General features: G+C 46.2%; 10 non-coding genes across 10 annotated transcripts; all 10 read left to right on the top strand.

The window, feature by feature from the left end:
* Window positions 1-210: 210 nt before the first annotated feature.
* Window positions 211-292, top strand: trnal-cag (transfer RNA leucine (anticodon CAG)). The gene has a single exon. It is a non-coding gene; the product is annotated as a tRNA-Leu (tRNA).
* A 1,525-nt stretch (window positions 293-1,817) lies between these two features.
* On the top strand, window positions 1,818-1,890 carry trnav-cac (transfer RNA valine (anticodon CAC)). The gene has a single exon. It is a non-coding gene; the product is annotated as a tRNA-Val (tRNA).
* Window positions 1,891-3,539: 1,649 nt separating this feature from the next.
* Window positions 3,540-3,621, top strand: trnal-cag (transfer RNA leucine (anticodon CAG)). The gene has a single exon. It is a non-coding gene; the product is annotated as a tRNA-Leu (tRNA).
* Window positions 3,622-5,146: 1,525 nt separating this feature from the next.
* Window positions 5,147-5,219, top strand: trnav-cac (transfer RNA valine (anticodon CAC)). Its single transcript has one exon. It is a non-coding gene; the product is annotated as a tRNA-Val (tRNA).
* A 1,649-nt stretch (window positions 5,220-6,868) lies between these two features.
* On the top strand, window positions 6,869-6,950 carry trnal-cag (transfer RNA leucine (anticodon CAG)). Its single transcript has one exon. It is a non-coding gene; the product is annotated as a tRNA-Leu (tRNA).
* A 1,525-nt stretch (window positions 6,951-8,475) lies between these two features.
* trnav-cac (transfer RNA valine (anticodon CAC)) lies at window positions 8,476-8,548 on the top strand. The gene has a single exon. It is a non-coding gene; the product is annotated as a tRNA-Val (tRNA).
* A 1,649-nt stretch (window positions 8,549-10,197) lies between these two features.
* Window positions 10,198-10,279, top strand: trnal-cag (transfer RNA leucine (anticodon CAG)). Its single transcript has one exon. It is a non-coding gene; the product is annotated as a tRNA-Leu (tRNA).
* A 1,525-nt stretch (window positions 10,280-11,804) lies between these two features.
* trnav-cac (transfer RNA valine (anticodon CAC)) lies at window positions 11,805-11,877 on the top strand. The gene has a single exon. It is a non-coding gene; the product is annotated as a tRNA-Val (tRNA).
* Window positions 11,878-13,526: 1,649 nt separating this feature from the next.
* On the top strand, window positions 13,527-13,608 carry trnal-cag (transfer RNA leucine (anticodon CAG)). The gene has a single exon. It is a non-coding gene; the product is annotated as a tRNA-Leu (tRNA).
* A 1,525-nt stretch (window positions 13,609-15,133) lies between these two features.
* Window positions 15,134-15,206, top strand: trnav-cac (transfer RNA valine (anticodon CAC)). Its single transcript has one exon. It is a non-coding gene; the product is annotated as a tRNA-Val (tRNA).
* The last annotated feature ends 928 nt before the right edge of the window (window positions 15,207-16,134 follow it).

Below are 16,134 nucleotides of genomic sequence, written 5' to 3'. Positions count from 1 at the left end.
TCTGAGAAGATAGACTCAGCTTACCATTGATTTTTGTCTGGATTGATGGGCTCTCATTATCTGCTGCGAAATTGATATTGTAGACGGGCACATCCCAGCAGCTGTACGAGTCGGAGAGGGATCATGGAACCATTTTCATGTGACTTGGCATCTGTTGTTATGCAGGAGAGCACAGTTGGAAACGCAAGAAAATGGTGCGCGCGGCCGGCTGGTAGTGTGGCCGAGCGGTCTAAGGCGCTGGATCCAGGTTCCAGTCTCGAAAGGGGCGTGGGTTCGAATCCCACCACTGCCATTTCTGCAGATCAACTCCAACGCTGCAGCTTTTTTGTTAAAATGCTGTTTCTGTCCCCACTGTATTGATGTTGAAAACAAAAGTAAAATGGCTTTGCTTCCCGGGGAATTAACTGTGGTGTGGGATAGTGCCGAATATTTCAAAGTGTCTCTGTCTGTCATGATCGTGTTCGCCTCCCGCGCAGAAAATCGCAAGCAGCTGTGCTGTTCCAGGCAAGTTGAGCTTGTACTGGAACCGAATGGAGACCGGTATTTCATCGCTGTTGTGAAACAAAGTCCTGGGGTGACTCGACTCGTCGTTATTTGGTTTTTCGGCCAATGGGAAAATCGTTCCAACGAATTTCGATGTGATATGTTGTTGAATTTCTCCCATTTCCTTCGTTTCCGTCCTGGAGACATCGGAAGGGAAAGGTAATCTAATCGAGACTGTGATTGGTGAAATTCACTTTTTATGGCCCATTCTTATTAGGTTCTTTCTTTCTCTCTTTTCAGTATTGTCTGGGAAGTGGTGGTTCCCTAAGGCTGCAGTATGTGTGAAAGAGTAGTTTGGAATTGTCCTGTTGTTAGTTGTGAGATTACTTTATAAATCATGCCCTCGGACTGTCTCACATTTAGCATTCATGCACCTCTGTGTCTGAAAATGCATTAGGTATGCCAGCTTTGTTTGTGTTCCGTGTTAAATGCTTTCTGTTTTGCGATTCGCTCAATACTTTACGAGTTAACAGCGTTTCTGAGGAAACTTCCAGCTGCAAAAGTCCTTAACTGAGGATCTGGGAAAATTTCACAGAGTATGGTCAGTCGGAGCAAAAGTAAGGAAGTCGTTCCTTTCTGCAGTGTTTCGCAATACTACCTTTCCCGTGAGCATCGAACACAGTAAAGGATTGTGCCACAGACTGCGACGGCAAGCTCCGCTAAAAAGTAATCCTTTAAAGCAGGTGTAAGCAACACAACGTTTTTGGGGGACACCGCGTGGAAACAGATACTTCGGTGTATCTCGTCCATGCTCAGCACATAGCCAAATATAAACAAGTCCGGTTCCCCAGTATTTGGCCCCAAACCCTCTCAACCCATCCTATCCAGAAACTCATGCAATTTTCAGAGCCTCCTCCGCTTCCTCTGGGAGCTCATTCCATACACGCACAACCTTCTGTGTGGGAAATGTGCCTCAGGTCCTTTGTCAATTTCAGCCCACTCACCTTAAACCTATGCTCTCGAGTTTTCAACTCACCCCAACTTGGGTAAAACACGTAAATACTCAGTTTCCAACCCTTCCATTAGATCATGTCGCAGTCGTTACGCTGCAGGGAAAGTCGTCCCAGCCTAGTCGACCTCGCCCTACGGTCCAAACATTGACCACATCCTTGTCTATATTTTATCATCAATTTCACGTGTCTCTTTTTTATGTTTTGAAGATGTCAATTACGCTGGACAACAACGAGCTATTGGAAACAGAAAGGTGAAACGAAGAATGGCTTCAACTTTCAGTGCTGGATGCCCCTGAGCTGCCGGATGGGCGGCTGCGGCTTGTTTCTGTAGTGTAGTGGTCATCACGTTCGCCTCACACGCGAAAGGTCCCCAGTTCGAAACTGGGCAGAAACTGCTTTGTTCTTCATCGGCAGCCTTTTACATGGACAAGAACGGTGCTTTCTTGCTTGCTTTCCCATCTGCAAACCTGCCTTCGAAGTTGCTTGAACAAATCTGCTCGCGTAGTGAAATGTAATGCAATTCCATTTAATGACTGTGCAAAGAATTGTAAAGTTTTTATCCAAACTGGTTCTGATCATATGCAATTCTGTTTGAGAGTGTAGTTACCCCCTTCTGATTCTTCTACGAAAAGCAGTACCGCATTTGCATTCCTTGCGCAGGCGGCTCGGTTCAAAGACAGGGAAGAAGCTGATGCGCTGGTGTCACAGTGCACCACGGATTCCTGAACTTGTCTGTCTGTTAAATGTACCCCAAAGGCGTCTCTGAAAGGCCTCGTTTGGAAGCTGTCTGTCGTTATTCAACGTACGAGAATTGGCACCAGAGGTCCTGAATCATGTTTTGGAGCAGTTCGCACTTGAGTGGCTCTTTCAATCAGCAACAGCAATGAAAGAAATTACACTCTCAGAGGAACCTCTGGACCTGTGCTTTCATGGTGTCGCTAGTATTAAGGTGCGCCCCGAGACCTAAGCCACGTTGGAACTGAAACGGAGGAATCGACAGAGAGGTTACAGAATGACATCGCATCCATTTGGTTTTCTTGAAATCACTGAGGAGCAGGAAAATGTAAACGGCGAAGTCGAGTGGGGAAGTCAGGCAGTTGCAGCTCTGGAGAAACTCCTTCTTTGTGACTCACTCAGCAACCAGACACGTGAAGGTGACTCAGAGGCGTGAGAGCTCTTCACATCGAGAACAAAAAGCAATCAAGGGCAGTTAGCACCTCTTCCGGAGTGGGGGTGGGGTGAGGTAATTACCTTTTGACTTTGTTACTATGTTGAGAAACTGCCTTTTAGATTGAGGTGAACAGAAAATGCATTTCTAATAAGCACCATGGAATTGAGCAAAATTTATTGAGTCGCTTCTCGTCGATTCCCACACAGGTTTCCAACTCAGTTGCTATCCATGTGGCTGATGTCCAGGAGTGAACATCTCTGCAGCAAATTGCACGGTTAGGGTAAAAGGCAAGGAAAGTGGCATCTCGAACTGGCTCCGAGGTCAGAGCATGCTCACAATGTGATCTGTCGTTCTCGAATAGGAATGCGACCTCCGGTTTTAGGGTGGAGTACATTGTTTGGGACTCTTTTTCTGCAAAACAGACACAGTGACTGAAATTACGCTGCACGGTATGATGTGGAACACGGCTTTGTGCATTTTCCCTGTAGTCCGGTGTGCTTCATGTTCCGCGTAAACGTGAAACTTGCCCTGTTTCAAGCAATGGGTGAAATCATTTAGCAAAGCAAGAATCGAAATTGCAGTAATGTCAAGCAGCTCGTGGTTATTTGACCAAATCATAACCGAACATATATTCTCACAGATACATTTGGAGCTGAAAGGAGTCTGAGAAGATAGACTCAGCTTACCATTGATTTTTGTCTGGATTGATGGGCTCTCATTATCTGCTGCGAAATTGATATTGTAGACGGGCACATCCCAGCAGCTGTGCGAGTCGGAGAGGGATCATGGAACCATTTTCATGTGACTTGGCATCTGTTGTTATGCAGGAGAGCACAGTTGGAAACGCAAGAAAATGGTGCGCGCGGCCGGCTGGTAGTGTGGCCGAGCGGTCTAAGGCGCTGGATCCAGGTTCCAGTCTCGAAAGGGGCGTGGGTTCGAATCCCACCACTGCCATTTCTGCAGATCAACTCCAACGCTGCAGCTTTTTTGTTAAAATGCTGTTTCTGTCCCCACTGTATTGATGTTGAAAACAAAAGTAAAATGGCTTTGCTTCCCGGGGAATTAACTGTGGTGTGGGATAGTGCCGAATATTTCAAAGTGTCTCTGTCTGTCATGATCGTGTTCGCCTCCCGCGCAGAAAATCGCAAGCAGCTGTGCTGTTCCAGGCAAGTTGAGCTTGTACTGGAACCGAATGGAGACCGGTATTTCATCGCTGTTGTGAAACAAAGTCCTGGGGTGACTCGACTCGTCGTTATTTGGTTTTTCGGCCAATGGGAAAATCGTTCCAACGAATTTCGATGTGATATGTTGTTGAATTTCTCCCATTTCCTTCGTTTCCGTCCTGGAGACATCGGAAGGGAAAGGTAATCTAATCGAGACTGTGATTGGTGAAATTCACTTTTTATGGCCCATTCTTATTAGGTTCTTTCTTTCTCTCTTTTCAGTATTGTCTGGGAAGTGGTGGTTCCCTAAGGCTGCAGTATGTGTGAAAGAGTAGTTTGGAATTGTCCTGTTGTTAGTTGTGAGATTACTTTATAAATCATGCCCTCGGACTGTCTCACATTTAGCATTCATGCACCTCTGTGTCTGAAAATGCATTAGGTATGCCAGCTTTGTTTGTGTTCCGTGTTAAATGCTTTCTGTTTTGCGATTCGCTCAATACTTTACGAGTTAACAGCGTTTCTGAGGAAACTTCCAGCTGCAAAAGTCCTTAACTGAGGATCTGGGAAAATTTCACAGAGTATGGTCAGTCGGAGCAAAAGTAAGGAAGTCGTTCCTTTCTGCAGTGTTTCGCAATACTACCTTTCCCGTGAGCATCGAACACAGTAAAGGATTGTGCCACAGACTGCGACGGCAAGCTCCGCTAAAAAGTAATCCTTTAAAGCAGGTGTAAGCAACACAACGTTTTTGGGGGACACCGCGTGGAAACAGATACTTCGGTGTATCTCCTCCATGCTCAGCACATAGCCAAATATAAACAAGTCCGGTTCCCCAGTATTTGGCCCCAAACCCTCTCAACCCATCCTATCCAGAAACTCATGCAATTTTCAGAGCCTCCTCCGCTTCCTCTGGGAGCTCATTCCATACACGCACAACCTTCTGTGTGGGAAATGTGCCTCAGGTCCTTTGTCAATTTCAGCCCACTCACCTTAAACCTATGCTCTCGAGTTTTCAACTCACCCCAACTTGGGTAAAACACGTAAATACTCAGTTTCCAACCCTTCCATTAGATCATGTCGCAGTCGTTACGCTGCAGGGAAAGTCGTCCCAGCCTAGTCGACCTCGCCCTACGGTCCAAACATTGACCACATCCTTGTCTATATTTTATCATCAATTTCACGTGTCTTTTTTTTATGTTTTGAAGATGTCAATTACGCTGGACAACAACGAGCTATTGGAAACAGAAAGGTGAAACGAAGAATGGCTTCAACCTTCAGTGCTGGATGCCCCTGAGCTGCCGGATGGGCGGCTGCGGCTTGTTTCTGTAGTGTAGTGGTCATCACGTTCGCCTCACACGCGAAAGGTCCCCAGTTCGAAACTGGGCAGAAACTGCTTTGTTCTTCATCGGCAGCCTTTTACATGGACAAGAACGGTGCTTTCTTGCTTGCTTTCCCATCTGCAAACCTGCCTTCGAAGTTGCTTGAACAAATCTGCTCGCGTAGTGAAATGTAATGCAATTCCATTTAATGACTGTGCAAAGAATTGTAAAGTTTTTATCCAAACTGGTTCTGATCATATGCAATTCTGTTTGAGAGTGTAGTTACCCCCTTCTGATTCTTCTACGAAAAGCAGTACCGCATTTGCATTCCTTGCGCAGGCGGCTCGGTTCAAAGACAGGGAAGAAGCTGATGCGCTGGTGTCACAGTGCACCACGGATTCCTGAACTTGTCTGTCTGTTAAATGTACCCCAAAGGCGTCTCTGAAAGGCCTCGTTTGGAAGCTGTCTGTCGTTATTCAACGTACGAGAATTGGCACCAGAGGTCCTGAATCATGTTTTGGAGCAGTTCGCACTTGAGTGGCTCTTTCAATCAGCAACAGCAATGAAAGAAATTACACTCTCAGAGGAACCTCTGGACCTGTGCTTTCATGGTGTCGCTAGTATTAAGGTGCGCCCCGAGACCTAAGCCACGTTGGAACTGAAACGGAGGAATCGACAGAGAGGTTACAGAATGACATCGCATCCATTTGGTTTTCTTGAAATCACTGAGGAGCAGGAAAATGTAAACGGCGAAGTCGAGTGGGGAAGTCAGGCAGTTGCAGCTCTGGAGAAACTCCTTCTTTGTGACTCACTCAGCAACCAGACACGTGAAGGTGACTCAGAGGCGTGAGAGCTCTTCACATCGAGAACAAAAAGCAATCAAGGGCAGTTAGCACCTCTTCCGGAGTGGGGGTGGGGTGAGGTAATTACCTTTTGACTTTGTTACTATGTTGAGAAACTGCCTTTTAGATTGAGGTGAACAGAAAATGCATTTCTAATAAGCACCATGGAATTGAGCAAAATTTATTGAGTCGCTTCTCGTCGATTCCCACACAGGTTTCCAACTCAGTTGCTATCCATGTGGCTGATGTCCAGGAGTGAACATCTCTGCAGCAAATTGCACGGTTAGGGTAAAAGGCAAGGAAAGTGGCATCTCGAACTGGCTCCGAGGTCAGAGCATGCTCACAATGTGATCTGTCGTTCTCGAATAGGAATGCGACCTCCGGTTTTAGGGTGGAGTACATTGTTTGGGACTCTTTTTCTGCAAAACAGACACAGTGACTGAAATTACGCTGCACGGTATGATGTGGAACACGGCTTTGTGCATTTTCCCTGTAGTCCGGTGTGCTTCATGTTCCGCGTAAACGTGAAACTTGCCCTGTTTCAAGCAATGGGTGAAATCATTTAGCAAAGCAAGAATCGAAATTGCAGTAATGTCAAGCAGCTCGTGGTTATTTGACCAAATCATAACCGAACATATATTCTCACAGATACATTTGGAGCTGAAAGGAGTCTGAGAAGATAGACTCAGCTTACCATTGATTTTTGTCTGGATTGATGGGCTCTCATTATCTGCTGCGAAATTGATATTGTAGACGGGCACATCCCAGCAGCTGTGCGAGTCGGAGAGGGATCATGGAACCATTTTCATGTGACTTGGCATCTGTTGTTATGCAGGAGAGCACAGTTGGAAACGCAAGAAAATGGTGCGCGCGGCCGGCTGGTAGTGTGGCCGAGCGGTCTAAGGCGCTGGATCCAGGTTCCAGTCTCGAAAGGGGCGTGGGTTCGAATCCCACCACTGCCATTTCTGCAGATCAACTCCAACGCTGCAGCTTTTTTGTTAAAATGCTGTTTCTGTCCCCACTGTATTGATGTTGAAAACAAAAGTAAAATGGCTTTGCTTCCCGGGGAATTAACTGTGGTGTGGGATAGTGCCGAATATTTCAAAGTGTCTCTGTCTGTCATGATCGTGTTCGCCTCCCGCGCAGAAAATCGCAAGCAGCTGTGCTGTTCCAGGCAAGTTGAGCTTGTACTGGAACCGAATGGAGACCGGTATTTCATCGCTGTTGTGAAACAAAGTCCTGGGGTGACTCGACTCGTCGTTATTTGGTTTTTCGGCCAATGGGAAAATCGTTCCAACGAATTTCGATGTGATATGTTGTTGAATTTCTCCCATTTCCTTCGTTTCCGTCCTGGAGACATCGGAAGGGAAAGGTAATCTAATCGAGACTGTGATTGGTGAAATTCACTTTTTATGGCCCATTCTTATTAGGTTCTTTCTTTCTCTCTTTTCAGTATTGTCTGGGAAGTGGTGGTTCCCTAAGGCTGCAGTATGTGTGAAAGAGTAGTTTGGAATTGTCCTGTTGTTAGTTGTGAGATTACTTTATAAATCATGCCCTCGGACTGTCTCACATTTAGCATTCATGCACCTCTGTGTCTGAAAATGCATTAGGTATGCCAGCTTTGTTTGTGTTCCGTGTTAAATGCTTTCTGTTTTGCGATTCGCTCAATACTTTACGAGTTAACAGCGTTTCTGAGGAAACTTCCAGCTGCAAAAGTCCTTAACTGAGGATCTGGGAAAATTTCACAGAGTATGGTCAGTCGGAGCAAAAGTAAGGAAGTCGTTCCTTTCTGCAGTGTTTCGCAATACTACCTTTCCCGTGAGCATCGAACACAGTAAAGGATTGTGCCACAGACTGCGACGGCAAGCTCCGCTAAAAAGTAATCCTTTAAAGCAGGTGTAAGCAACACAACGTTTTTGGGGGACACCGCGTGGAAACAGATACTTCGGTGTATCTCGTCCATGCTCAGCACATAGCCAAATATAAACAAGTCCGGTTCCCCAGTATTTGGCCCCAAACCCTCTCAACCCATCCTATCTAGAAACTCATGCAATTTTCAGAGCCTCCTCCGCTTCCTCTGGGAGCTCATTCCATACACGCACAACCTTCTGTGTGGGAAATGTGCCTCAGGTCCCTTGTCAATTTCAGCCCACTCACCTTAAACCTATGCTCTCGAGTTTTCAACTCACCCCAACTTGGGTAAAACACGTAAATACTCAGTTTCCAACCCTTCCATTAGATCATGTCGCAGTCGTTACGCTGCAGGGAAAGTCGTCCCAGCCTAGTCGACCTCGCCCTACGGTCCAAACATTGACCACATCCTTGTCTATATTTTATCATCAATTTCACGTGTCTCTTTTTTATGTTTTGAAGATGTCAATTACGCTGGACAACAACGAGCTATTGGAAACAGAAAGGTGAAACGAAGAATGGCTTCAACTTTCAGTGCTGGATGCCCCTGAGCTGCCGGATGGGCGGCTGCGGCTTGTTTCTGTAGTGTAGTGGTCATCACGTTCGCCTCACACGCGAAAGGTCCCCAGTTCGAAACTGGGTAGAAACTGCTTTGTTCTTCATCGGCAGCCTTTTACATGGACAAGAACGGTGCTTTCTTGCTTGCTTTCCCATCTGCAAACCTGCCTTCGAAGTTGCTTGAACAAATCTGCTCGCGTAGTGAAATGTAATGCAATTCCATTTAATGACTGTGCAAAGAATTGTAAAGTTTTTATCCAAACTGGTTCTGATCATATGCAATTCTGTTTGAGAGTGTAGTTACCCCCTTCTGATTCTTCTACGAAAAGCAGTACCGCATTTGCATTCCTTGCGCAGGCGGCTCGGTTCAAAGACAGGGAAGAAGCTGATGCGCTGGTGTCACAGTGCACCACGGATTCCTGAACTTGTCTGTCTGTTAAATGTACCCCAAAGGCGTCTCTGAAAGGCCTCGTTTGGAAGCTGTCTGTCGTTATTCAACGTACGAGAATTGGCACCAGAGGTCCTGAATCATGTTTTGGAGCAGTTCGCACTTGAGTGGCTCTTTCAATCAGCAACAGCAATGAAAGAAATTACACTCTCAGAGGAACCTCTGGACCTGTGCTTTCATGGTGTCGCTAGTATTAAGGTGCGCCCCGAGACCTAAGCCACGTTGGAACTGAAACGGAGGAATCGACAGAGAGGTTACAGAATGACATCGCATCCATTTGGTTTTCTTGAAATCACTGAGGAGCAGGAAAATGTAAACGGCGAAGTCGAGTGGGGAAGTCAGGCAGTTGCAGCTCTGGAGAAACTCCTTCTTTGTGACTCACTCAGCAACCAGACACGTGAAGGTGACTCAGAGGCGTGAGAGCTCTTCACATCGAGAACAAAAAGCAATCAAGGGCAGTTAGCACCTCTTCCGGAGTGGGGGTGGGGTGAGGTAATTACCTTTTGACTTTGTTACTATGTTGAGAAACTGCCTTTTAGATTGAGGTGAACAGAAAATGCATTTCTAATAAGCACCATGGAATTGAGCAAAATTTATTGAGTCGCTTCTCGTCGATTCCCACACAGGTTTCCAACTCAGTTGCTATCCATGTGGCTGATGTCCAGGAGTGAACATCTCTGCAGCAAATTGCACGGTTAGAGTAAAAGGCAAGGAAAGTGGCATCTCGAACTGGCTCCGAGGTCAGAGCATGCTCACAATGTGATCTGTCGTTCTCGAATAGGAATGCGACCTCCGGTTTTAGGGTGGAGTACATTGTTTGGGACTCTTTTTCTGCAAAACAGACACAGTGACTGAAATTACGCTGCACGGTATGATGTGGAACACGGCTTTGTGCATTTTCCCTGTAGTCCGGTGTGCTTCATGTTCCGCGTAAACGTGAAACTTGCCCTGTTTCAAGCAATGGGTGAAATCATTTAGCAAAGCAAGAATCGAAATTGCAGTAATGTCAAGCAGCTCGTGGTTATTTGACCAAATCATAACCGAACATATATTCTCACAGATACATTTGGAGCTGAAAGGAGTCTGAGAAGATAGACTCAGCTTACCATTGATTTTTGTCTGGATTGATGGGCTCTCATTATCTGCTGCGAAATTGATATTGTAGACGGGCACATCCCAGCAGCTGTGCGAGTCGGAGAGGGATCATGGAACCATTTTCATGTGACTTGGCATCTGTTGTTATGCAGGAGAGCACAGTTGGAAACGCAAGAAAATGGTGCGCGCGGCCGGCTGGTAGTGTGGCCGAGCGGTCTAAGGCGCTGGATCCAGGTTCCAGTCTCGAAAGGGGCGTGGGTTCGAATCCCACCACTGCCATTTCTGCAGATCAACTCCAACGCTGCAGCTTTTTTGTTAAAATGCTGTTTCTGTCCCCACTGTATTGATGTTGAAAACAAAAGTAAAATGGCTTTGCTTCCCGGGGAATTAACTGTGGTGTGGGATAGTGCCGAATATTTCAAAGTGTCTCTGTCTGTCATGATCGTGTTCGCCTCCCGCGCAGAAAATCGCAAGCAGCTGTGCTGTTCCAGGCAAGTTGAGCTTGTACTGGAACCGAATGGAGACCGGTATTTCATCGCTGTTGTGAAACAAAGTCCTGGGGTGACTCGACTCGTCGTTATTTGGTTTTTCGGCCAATGGGAAAATCGTTCCAACGAATTTCGATGTGATATGTTGTTGAATTTCTCCCATTTCCTTCGTTTCCGTCCTGGAGACATCGGAAGGGAAAGGTAATCTAATCGAGACTGTGATTGGTGAAATTCACTTTTTATGGCCCATTCTTATTAGGTTCTTTCTTTCTCTCTTTTCAGTATTGTCTGGGAAGTGGTGGTTCCCTAAGGCTGCAGTATGTGTGAAAGAGTAGTTTGGAATTGTCCTGTTGTTAGTTGTGAGATTACTTTATAAATCATGCCCTCGGACTGTCTCACATTTAGCATTCATGCACCTCTGTGTCTGAAAATGCATTAGGTATGCCAGCTTTGTTTGTGTTCCGTGTTAAATGCTTTCTGTTTTGCGATTCGCTCAATACTTTACGAGTTAACAGCGTTTCTGAGGAAACTTCCAGCTGCAAAAGTCCTTAACTGAGGATCTGGGAAAATTTCACAGAGTATGGTCAGTCGGAGCAAAAGTAAGGAAGTCGTTCCTTTCTGCAGTGTTTCGCAATACTACCTTTCCCGTGAGCATCGAACACAGTAAAGGATTGTGCCACAGACTGCGACGGCAAGCTCCGCTAAAAAGTAATCCTTTAAAGCAGGTGTAAGCAACACAACGTTTTTGGGGGACACCGCGTGGAAACAGATACTTCGGTGTATCTCGTCCATGCTCAGCACATAGCCAAATATAAACAAGTCCGGTTCCCCAGTATTTGGCCCCAAACCCTCTCAACCCATCCTATCCAGAAACTCATGCAATTTTCAGAGCCTCCTCCGCTTCCTCTGGGAGCTCATTCCATACACGCACAACCTTCTGTGTGGGAAATGTGCCTCAGGTCCTTTGTCAATTTCAGCCCACTCACCTTAAACCTATGCTCTCGAGTTTTCAACTCACCCCAACTTGGGTAAAACACGTAAATACTCAGTTTCCAACCCTTCCATTAGATCATGTCGCAGTCGTTACGCTGCAGGGAAAGTCGTCCCAGCCTAGTCGACCTCGCCCTACGGTCCAAACATTGACCACATCCTTGTCTATATTTTATCATCAATTTCACGTGTCTCTTTTTTATGTTTTGAAGATGTCAATTACGCTGGACAACAACGAGCTATTGGAAACAGAAAGGTGAAACGAAGAATGGCTTCAACTTTCAGTGCTGGATGCCCCTGAGCTGCCGGATGGGCGGCTGCGGCTTGTTTCTGTAGTGTAGTGGTCATCACGTTCGCCTCACACGCGAAAGGTCCCCAGTTCGAAACTGGGCAGAAACTGCTTTGTTCTTCATCGGCAGCCTTTTACATGGACAAGAACGGTGCTTTCTTGCTTGCTTTCCCATCTGCAAACCTGCCTTCGAAGTTGCTTGAACAAATCTGCTCGCGTAGTGAAATGTAATGCAATTCCATTTAATGACTGTGCAAAGAATTGTAAAGTTTTTATCCAAACTGGTTCTGATCATATGCAATTCTGTTTGAGAGTGTAGTTACCCCCTTCTGATTCTTCTACGAAAAGCAGTACCGCATTTGCATTCCTTGCGCAGGCGGCTCGGTTCAAAGACAGGGAAGAAGCTGATGCGCTGGTGTCACAGTGCACCACGGATTCCTGAACTTGTCTGTCTGTTAAATGTACCCCAAAGGCGTCTCTGAAAGGCCTCGTTTGGAAGCTGTCTGTCGTTATTCAACGTACGAGAATTGGCACCAGAGGTCCTGAATCATGTTTTGGAGCAGTTCGCACTTGAGTGGCTCTTTCAATCAGCAACAGCAATGAAAGAAATTACACTCTCAGAGGAACCTCTGGACCTGTGCTTTCATGGTGTCGCTAGTATTAAGGTGCGCCCCGAGACCTAAGCCACGTTGGAACTGAAACGGAGGAATCGACAGAGAGGTTACAGAATGACATCGCATCCATTTGGTTTTCTTGAAATCACTGAGGAGCAGGAAAATGTAAACGGCGAAGTCGAGTGGGGAAGTCAGGCAGTTGCAGCTCTGGAGAAACTCCTTCTTTGTGACTCACTCAGCAACCAGACACGTGAAGGTGACTCAGAGGCGTGAGAGCTCTTCACATCGAGAACAAAAAGCAATCAAGGGCAGTTAGCACCTCTTCCGGAGTGGGGGTGGGGTGAGGTAATTACCTTTTGACTTTGTTACTATGTTGAGAAACTGCCTTTTAGATTGAGGTGAACAGAAAATGCATTTCTAATAAGCACCATGGAATTGAGCAAAATTTATTGAGTCGCTTCTCGTCGATTCCCACACAGGTTTCCAACTCAGTTGCTATCCATGTGGCTGATGTCCAGGAGTGAACATCTCTGCAGCAAATTGCACGGTTAGGGTAAAAGGCAAGGAAAGTGGCATCTCGAACTGGCTCCGAGGTCAGAGCATGCTCACGATGTGATCTGTCGTTCTCGAATAGGAATGCGACCTCCGGTTTTAGGGTGGAGTACATTGTTTGGGACTCTTTTTCTGCAAAACAGACACAGTGACTGAAATTACGCTGCACGGTATGATGTGGAACACGGCTTTGTGCATTTTCCCTGTAGTCCGGTGTGCTTCATGTTCCGCGTAAACGTGAAACTTGCCCTGTTTCAAGCAATGGGTGAAATCATTTAGCAAAGCAAGAATCGAAATTGCAGTAATGTCAAGCAGCTCGTGGTTATTTGACCAAATCATAACCGAACATATATTCTCACAGATACATTTGGAGCTGAAAGGAGTCTGAGAAGATAGACTCAGCTTACCATTGATTTTTGTCTGGATTGATGGGCTCTCATTATCTGCTGCGAAATTGATATTGTAGACGGGCACATCCCAGCAGCTGTGCGAGTCGGAGAGGGATCATGGAACCATTTTCATGTGACTTGGCATCTGTTGTTATGCAGGAGAGCACAGTTGGAAACGCAAGAAAATGGTGCGCGCGGCCGGCTGGTAGTGTGGCCGAGCGGTCGAAGGCGCTGGATACAGGTTCCAGTCTCGAAAGGGGCGTGGGTTCGAATCCCACCACTGCCATTTCTGCAGATCAACTCCAACGCTGCAGCTTTTTTGTTAAAATGCTGTTTCTGTCCCCACTGTATTGATGTTGAAAACAAAAGTAAAATGGCTTTGCTTCCCGGGGAATTAACTGTGGTGTGGGATAGTGCCGAATATTTCAAAGTGTCTCTGTCTGTCATGATCGTGTTCGCCTCCCGCGCAGAAAATCGCAAGCAGCTGTGCTGTTCCAGGCAAGTTGAGCTTGTACTGGAACCGAATGGAGACCGGTATTTCATCGCTGTTGTGAAACAAAGTCCTGGGGTGACTCGACTCGTCGTTATTTGGTTTTTCGGCCAATGGGAAAATCGTTCCAACGAATTTCGATGTGATATGTTGTTGAATTTCTCCCATTTCCTTCGTTTCCGTCCTGGAGACATCGGAAGGGAAAGGTAATCTAATCGAGACTGTGATTGGTGAAATTCACTTTTTATGGCCCATTCTTATTAGGTTCTTTCTTTCTCTCTTTTCAGTATTGTCTGGGAAGTGGTGGTTCCCTAAGGCTGCAGTATGTGTGAAAGAGTAGTTTGGAATTGTCCTGTTGTTAGTTGTGAGATTACTTTATAAATCATGCCCTCGGACTGTCTCACATTTAGCATTCATGCACCTCTGTGTCTGAAAATGCATTAGGTATGCCAGCTTTGTTTGTGTTCCGTGTTAAATGCTTTCTGTTTTGCGATTCGCTCAATACTTTACGAGTTAACAGCGTTTCTGAGGAAACTTCCAGCTGCAAAAGTCCTTAACTGAGGATCTGGGAAAATTTCACAGAGTATGGTCAGTCGGAGCAAAAGTAAGGAAGTCGTTCCTTTCTGCAGTGTTTCGCAATACTACCTTTCCCGTGAGCATCGAACACAGTAAAGGATTGTGCCACAGACTGCGACGGCAAGCTCCGCTAAAAAGTAATCCTTTAAAGCAGGTGTAAGCAACACAACGTTTTTGGGGGACACCGCGTGGAAACAGATACTTCGGTGTATCTCCTCCATGCTCAGCACATAGCCAAATATAAACAAGTCCGGTTCCCCAGTATTTGGCCCCAAACCCTCTCAACCCATCCTATCCAGAAACTCATGCAATTTTCAGAGCCTCCTCCGCTTCCTCTGGGAGCTCATTCCATACACGCACAACCTTCTGTGTGGGAAATGTGCCTCAGGTCCTTTGTCAATTTCAGCCCACTCACCTTAAACCTATGCTCTCGAGTTTTCAACTCACCCCAACTTGGGTAAAACACGTAAATACTCAGTTTCCAACCCTTCCATTAGATCATGTCGCAGTCGTTACGCTGCAGGGAAAGTCGTCCCAGCCTAGTCGACCTCGCCCTACGGTCCAAACATTGACCACATCCTTGTCTATATTTTATCATCAATTTCACGTGTCTTTTTTTTATGTTTTGAAGATGTCAATTACGCTGGACAACAACGAGCTATTGGAAACAGAAAGGTGAAACGAAGAATGGCTTCAACTTTCAGTGCTGGATGCCCCTGAGCTGCCGGATGGGCGGCTGCGGCTTGTTTCTGTAGTGTAGTGGTCATCACGTTCGCCTCACACGCGAAAGGTCCCCAGTTCGAAACTGGGCAGAAACTGCTTTGTTCTTCATCGGCAGCCTTTTACATGGACAAGAACGGTGCTTTCTTGCTTGCTTTCCCATCTGCAAACCTGCCTTCGAAGTTGCTTGAACAAATCTGCTCGCGTAGTGAAATGTAATGCAATTCCATTTAATGACTGTGCAAAGAATTGTAAAGTTTTTATCCAAACTGGTTCTGATCATATGCAATTCTGTTTGAGAGTGTAGTTACCCCCTTCTGATTCTTCTACGAAAAGCAGTACCGCATTTGCATTCCTTGCGCAGGCGGCTCGGTTCAAAGACAGGGAAGAAGCTGATGCGCTGGTGTCACAGTGCACCACGGATTCCTGAACTTGTCTGTCTGTTAAATGTACCCCAAAGGCGTCTCTGAAAGGCCTCGTTTGGAAGCTGTCTGTCGTTATTCAACGTACGAGAATTGGCACCAGAGGTCCTGAATCATGTTTTGGAGCAGTTCGCACTTGAGTGGCTCTTTCAATCAGCAACAGCAATGAAAGAAATTACACTCTCAGAGGAACCTCTGGACCTGTGCTTTGATGGTGTCGCTAGTATTAAGGTGCGCCCCGAGACCTAAGCCACGTTGGAACTGAAACGGAGGAATCGACAGAGAGGTTACAGAATGACATCGCATCCATTTGGTTTTCTTGAAATCACTGAGGAGCAGGAAAATGTAAACGGCGAAGTCGAGTGGGGAAGTCAGGCAGTTGCAGCTCTGGAGAAACTCCTTCTTTGTGACTCACTCAGCAACCAGACACGTGAAGGTGACTCAGAGGCGTGAGAGCTCTTCACATCGAGAACAAAAAGCAATCAAGGGCAGTTAGCACCTCTTCCGGAGTGGGGGTGGGGTGAGGTAATTACCTTTTGACTTTGTTACTATGTTGAGAAACTGCCTTTTAGATTGAGGTGAACAGAAAATGCATTTCTAATAA

This window comes from Chiloscyllium punctatum, chromosome 28, assembly GCF_047496795.1.
Source record: "Chiloscyllium punctatum isolate Juve2018m chromosome 28, sChiPun1.3, whole genome shotgun sequence".
NCBI classification, from domain to species: Eukaryota; Metazoa; Chordata; class Chondrichthyes; order Orectolobiformes; family Hemiscylliidae; genus Chiloscyllium; species Chiloscyllium punctatum.
This window is presented reverse-complemented; position numbering and strand designations above follow the sequence as displayed.